At 39.1% G+C, this 6976-nt stretch overlaps 1 long non-coding RNA gene across 3 annotated transcripts; it reads left to right on the forward strand.

The window, feature by feature from the left end:
- The first annotated feature begins 3350 nt into the window (after positions 1–3350).
- Positions 3351–5720, forward strand: LOC308689954. Of its 3 annotated transcripts, XR_014030093.1 has the most exons (6): positions 3351–3391; positions 3467–3736; positions 4160–4258; positions 4334–4432; positions 4508–4606; positions 4682–5720. It is a non-coding gene; the product is annotated as an uncharacterized lncRNA (long non-coding RNA). The 3 variants fall into 3 exon arrangements; XR_014030094.1 differs by having other exon boundaries at positions 3379–3736; XR_014030095.1 differs by lacking the exon at positions 4334–4432 and having other exon boundaries at positions 3379–3736.
- The last annotated feature ends 1256 nt before the right edge of the window (positions 5721–6976 follow it).

A 6976-nucleotide genomic window follows, 5' to 3' on the forward strand; every position in this document is an offset into this window, starting at 1 on the left:
CTTTTAAATACAGATTGTTTGTGTTTTTGTTTTACTTTTAGGACTGGAGAACATCTGGTAATGAGATGTCACTTTTTTCTGTTTGTTAAATGCTTAGTTACGGTTGGGATCTCTGCAAAGGAATACCTTCTCACAACATAGCGACACTTTTTAGTTAACTTAATGAATTACTAACGTAATGATAGCAGTAACACCAAAACGTACTTTGCAAGATTAATCGCTGTTTTATATGGATTAACCCTTTCATGCATAGTGGTCACTACAGTGGACAGCTATTAAAAAAAAAATTCTTAAATTTGCACGGGTTTTGATGGCATAGTTGCACATCATCCTCTTCAGTGGACCCACCCTGGTGCATCATCCTATATATTTAAACCAAGTGGCAAGCCGTTGTGCTTCGATTTTTTTCCCCCTCCAAACCAAGATGGCAAATGGTCAGTCAGAAATGCCAAGTTGCTCCGGAATATCCACCCATTCCTTCTATCCTAGGAGACTCTTGTAGGTAAAAAAAAATATTGCAGCATCAAGCAATATCTAATGCAGGGTTCACCAATCTCGGTCCTGGAGGGCCGCTGTCCTGCAGAGTTTAGCTCCAACCCCAATTAAACACACCTGAACCAGCTAATCAAGGTCTCACTAGGCATACTAGAAACTTTCAAACAGGTGTGTTGGAGCTGGTTGGAGCTAAACTCTGCAGGACAGCGGCCCTCCAGGACCGAGATTGGTGAACCCTGATCTAATGAGTCCTATCAAAGTTGGGTCATTATACGTAAACGTGCCATTTTGTGTCCCTTAGAAAAAAAAGCTCTGTAAATCTTAATAAACCATAAAACAAATAAAATATTTTATAATTTAGTTTCCATAATATGTCTAATAATATAAGAATAAATTAATTTCTGTTTCTTTTGTTTTTAAAGGATTTTAATCACATTTTTGTGCACAGCATCTTGCAGAAATGTTGAAAATGGCATGTCCCTCAGTATGATTTTTCTACTTCTCCTTGCATCATCTGCCTTTCATGAAGTTGATGGTAGAAGACAAGTGTTCTCTTCTTTTCTTTGAGTTCATGTAATATCTGAAAGACAGGGACACGCTCATTGTGTCAGCCCTGTTACCAGAAAAGCATATGTTAAAAAGTTATTTGTACATATTTAAAAAGGGATCTCCATATCTCAGCTCAGGAGAGGTGTAGAGAGCCAGGACTTGCACTCATCTCTACGCCTCATCGCCCTCTATCAGAATCCAAGGTTTCAAGAAGATCCGAGAAACTTTATTTTTCGACCCAAAAAAACTATAAGGCCTACCCCCTGTCGTTTTTTTTGGGTCGAAAAATAAAGTTTCTTGGATCTTCTTGAAACCTTGGATTCGGATAGAGGGTGCTGATGCGCAGACAGGAGTGCAAGATTGGAGGCTCTAGAGCCTTCCAGAGCTGAGATATGGAGATCCCAGGTAGCATTTGTTACACTGTGCAAAATAGTGGTTTCACGGACAGTGGAATTTTGGGATGACACTTGGTGCTACGGACTCAGGGGAGCCCGCTGAGTGCTGATAAACAGGGTTCATCAAAATATTTCGAAAGCTGAGCTTAAAAACCACCGTGTCCGCGAAGCCACTATTTTGCCGCCAAATAGTGGTTTCGAGGACACTCATTTTTATGCAAATTAAACACTGAAATGACTTGAAAATTAGTGTGATGTGTTCAGTTGAGCGTGCTTAGTACAGTGGGGGTGGTTTAATTAACGAGAATTGATATCACACATGACGGGAGAGCAAAAACACATAAATGTCCCAGATCCAACCTATTCAGAGGATGCAAAATAAGGGTTTCACGGACACTGCATTTTTTATGCACATCAAGCACTAAAATGACTTGAAAATGAGTGTGATGTGTTCAGTCGAGTGTGCTTAGTACAGTAGGGGTGGTTTAATTAACGAGAATGAAACTTTTTTAAACACCAAACTTTTCCGCCCGCTCCAGGGGGCCGTGGCGAGATGGAAAATGTCTCCCCCTAGTCGATCGGCCCTTTCCAAGCGGTGTTCGCGAAACCACTGTGGCAAATGCATTCATTTAATGGGTGGGTGGGAGTTTTATAGAAAATTTGGCACGGTGACCCCTGGGCCCGCCCCGATCGACATACCGAAAGCGCCGGTCTGTAGAGCGAAGGCAAAAATATTCACTAACCCTAACCCTAAAACTAACATTTTCAGCCTCTAACATTAATTGGCTAGTAGGAGTTTTATAGAAAGGTCCCAGGGGCCCCAAATTCGGCACGGTGACCCCAGGGCCCGCCCCGAGTGCCATACCAAAAGCACAGGGCTCTAGAGCAAAAGTGAAAAATTTCAGCTGCTATTGGGGATGCGAAAGTGGACTGACTTTGGTGGCAGCGATATCTCTGGAACATTTCTCATTTGCAAATGCCTTTGCATTTATTTGTGCAATGAGGTTGATTGTGGTGACAAACTTTGAAAGTAGTGCATATAACCTTAATGTATGTATGTGTATGTAAACATGAAGGTACTTTATTTTTGTTAAGGTTGTACACAACACAGTGTACGTGACATAAATGTGTATGATACATAAATCTTATTTATTAGGCCTAAATATGTATATATATAAATAATAATATATAAACAGATATATATCTGATTTCGTAATGTACGTTATTGTAATGCGTTTCTTTACTCGTAAAATCAAAAAGTGATCTTATTATGTAATGCATGTTACTTGTAATATATTACTTTACTTATATATGAGTTATAAATGAGAAGAGTTGTAAATGAGAGACAACTTCTTAATGAGTTTGTCTTATATAAAAGCCCTTAAAGTGATGAAAAAGAAGAATGCAATAAATAGTGTTTGCATTAGAGAAGAATATGATTTACAAAACAAAAACACAACCAAGCCCCTTTAACCTTTCAATCTTTTTTGTTTAATACTATGATTATCATTTTTCTTGTTGTATTTGTATTTCTTTTATGCACCTGTTCTGTATATTCTAATGCAAAGATGTAATGATATTGCCATGCCGTTTGTACATTACAAAAAAAAACTATTAGAGATAATGTTTTTTTACCATCTACAATATTTTTGCACACATCGAAAGGGCAATATATATATGTTACACAGGTTTTTAAAAACAATTTAACGCGACTCATCAATAAAATATTGTCATTTTTAAAGACACTTGAAAATGACCAATGAGAATGCCTCATCGCTTTTTTTTTTTTTAAATGCGGGACTATATATACGATTGTCATGCTTCACAGGTCCCTTTCGTCAGAAATTCTACCAAGTACCTCAAGCCAGTCCATCCATGGCACCCAGGTTCAACGAGCTAACTACGTCTGAAGCTGCGTTGCACCTTTGAGTTTGCATATCAAAGCAAAAACAGTGAGTGATGTTCCACAGCACTAAGGACTGCAAGTGTACAGTTGCATGTGACGTGTTGTGTGTGTGTTTTTGCAGAGTTCCTCAAGCCAGTCCATCCATGGCACCCAGGTTCAACGAGCTAACTACGTCTGCTGCGTTGCACCTTTGAGTTTGCTTATCAAAGCAAAAACAGTGAGTGATGTTCCACAGCACTAAAGACTGCAAGTGTTCAGTTGCATGTGACGTGTTGTGTGTGTGTTTTTGCAGAGTTCTTCGTGCCAGTCCATCCATGGCACCCAGGTTCAACGAGCTAACTACGTCTGAAGCTGCGTTGCACCTTTGAGTTTGCATATCAAAGCAAAAACAGTGAGTGATGTTCCATAGCACTAAGGACTGCAAGTGTACAGTTGCATGTGACGTGTTGTGTGTGTGTTTTTGCAGAGTTCTTCGTGCCAGTCCATCCATGGCACCCAGGTTCAACGAGCTAACTACGTCTGCTGCTGCGTTGCACCTTTGAGTTTGCTTATCAAAGCAAAAACAGTGAGTGATGTTCCACAGCACTAAAGACTGCAAGTGTACAGTTGCATGTGACGTGTTGTTTGTGTGTTTTTGCAGAGTTCCTCAAGCCAGTCCATCCATGGCACCCAGGTTCAACGAGCTATCTACGTCTGCTGCTGCGTTGCACCTTTGAGTTTGCTTATCAAAGCAAAAACAGTGAGTGATGTTCCACAGCACTAAAGACTGCAAGTGTACAGTTGCATGTGACGTGTTGTGTGTGTGTTTTTGCAGAGTTCCTCGTGCCAGTCCATCCACGGCACCCAGGTTCAACGAGCTAACTACGTCTGAAGCTGCGTTGCACCTTTGAGTTTGCATATCAAAGCAAAAACAGTGAGTGATGTTCCACAGCACTAAAGACTGCAAGTGTACAGTTGCATGTGACGTGTTGTGTGTGTGTTTTTGCAGAGTTCCTCGTGCCAGTCCATCCACGGCACCCAGGTTCAACGAGCTAACTACGTCTGAAGCTGCGTTGCACCTTTGAGTTTGCTTATCAAAGCAAAAACAGTGAGTGATGTTCCATAGCACCAAATACTGCAAGTGTACAGTTGTATGTGACGTGTTGTGTGTGTGTTTTTGCAGAGTTCCTCGTGCCAGTCCATCCATGACACCCAGGTTCAACGAGCTAACTACGTCTGAAGCTGCGTTGCACCTTTGAGTTTGCATATCAAAGCAAAAACAGTGAGTGATGTTCCATAGCACTAAGGACTGCAAGTGTACAGTTGCATGTGACGTGTTGTGTGTGTGTTTTTGCAGAGTTCCTCAAGCCAGTCCATCCACGGCACCCAGGTTCAACGAGCTATCTACGTCTGCTGCTGCGTTGCACCTTTGAGTTTGCATATCAAAGCAAAAACAGTGAGTGATGTTCCATAGCACTAAGGACTGCAAGTGTACAGTTGCATGTGACGTGTTGTGTGTGTGTTTTTGCAGAGTTCCTCAAGCCAGTCCATCCACGGCACCCAGGTTCAACGAGCTATCTACGTCTGCTGCTGCGTTGCACCTTTGAGTTTGCTTATCAAAGCAAAAACAGTGAGTGATGTTCCACAGCACTAAAGACTGCAAGTGTACAGTTGTATGTGACGTGTTGTGTGTGTGTTTTTGCAGAGTTCCTCGTGCCAGTCCATCCACGGCACCCAGGTTCAACGAGCTAACTACGTCTGCTGCGTTGCACCTTTGAGTTTGCATATCAAAGCAAAAACAGTGAGTGATGTTCCATAGCACTAAGGACTGCAAGTGTACAGTTGCATGTGACGTGTTGTGTGTGTGTTTTTGCAGAGTTCCTCAAGTCAGTCCATGACACCTAGTCCAGCCTCCTCACCTACCAGGTCACGACCGCACCATCTAAAGGGGAAACTGACTGACTGCATCATCTAGGCCTTAGGATGGTTCCACAAAGAATTGACTGCACATACAACATGAATTTACTTCAAACTAAAGATCTGACTTTACATACAGCAAAAGACACTGCATCTATTTGTGTCTCATTAGCTCTCAAAAAACTTTAACCTTACAGTTCATTAAATATTTTAACACAGCTAACTCAACATTAATTGTTTTTAAATCTCCACAATGTATAGCCAGAGGACTATCACAAAAGTGTTTAGGAAAGTAAAGACATACTAGAGTATGTTTGTTTAAAGCTGCTTTGTATTGTTGTGTATTTTAAAAAGCTCTATAAATGTCCTAAAACGATGTGCATTTTGCTTGTAGTTTTGTGTTAATAAAAATGTAATATATTACATCTCATAATTCAGTTGAATTCATTATGTATTGTATTGTGTAATTTAATTAAATTTTTATATAGGTTTTGGTTCTCTCATTTTATTACATTAAATGTTATTGTGTTGTATGATGTTCTGTATTAAGAATTAATTCTGACATAAATCATATGCATTAGTACACAAATGACATGCTTGTAATAAAAAAGCATTTTATGCCCCATTGCTTAATAACAAATAACTTTGTCACAAAACATACTTTAAAAATGTTATTTCTTTCAAATAAAAGATTATTATATGAATTAAGGGGTTTGATTAATTACATTAAAAATTGTGATTCCATAATTTTATTATACTGTTCTTTAGTCAAGGCTAGATTTAATATTTATACCCACAAAACATAGCTAGCATTCTGTAATTTATTTAAATGTCTAAACTGGTAATACGAAAAATAGTAATATACACAAATAAGCATTATTTTAAGAATATTTTAATAAATAAAAGTGTACAAAATAATTACATAATTATAATTGCATTACGAATGGCTGTGAATATGGTAAGGCAGTATCAGTGCAGTATAAGCTCAGGAAAAGCTCATAGCACGAATCACGATCATCGGATAACGTTAGCTGTATGCTATGCTATTATCTAAGCTAACTAAAAAACACTACCAACGAGAAATGTTTAATTTCACAATCTATAGCTTCGGTTAAATACTAGTATATGAAACGTATACTTTAGAATACATTAAATACATTAATGATTCGTTATAACGTAGTACAAACGTCTTCTATAATAAAGTGATTTTGTATGATTTGTAACCAGGCACTAAAGCGATTACCCATAAAACGGGCTTTGAACCAATCGGATTGCTTGGGTCCTCAGCCCGGACCCATTTCTTCAGCCGGACCCGATTATTCACCACACTGGCATTCGAACCCCTCACCCGTATGTACTTTCAATGGCAGATTATAAACTTAAGAGAATACTTTATTACTTGAAAGAAGTAAATATACATTAATGAGCACATATATTTTTGAAAGTGTTTTTTGCTAAGAATCAACTAAAAAAGTTACACAGTGTAGCTTTAACTGTCTCTCCAATCATGTCATCTGCCTCTGCCGTTTTCGATGCTTTTATACCTATCAATCTTCAGGAATTGAAGGAGGTGATTGGCAAGCTTAAACCTTCATTCTGTTCCACCGATATTATTCACCCGCGATTTTTAAAATTAATTATCAGTTCGATTGGGCCAGGTTTGGTGTCTTTTATCAATAAGTGTCTTCAAACCGGCTCTGTTCCTGCCAGTCTTAAAGTGGCTACGGTCACTCCT

The sequence above is a fragment of the Scardinius erythrophthalmus genome (genome assembly GCF_964197995.2).
Source record: "Scardinius erythrophthalmus genome assembly, chromosome: 4".
NCBI lineage: Eukaryota > Metazoa > Chordata > Actinopteri > Cypriniformes > Leuciscidae > Scardinius > Scardinius erythrophthalmus.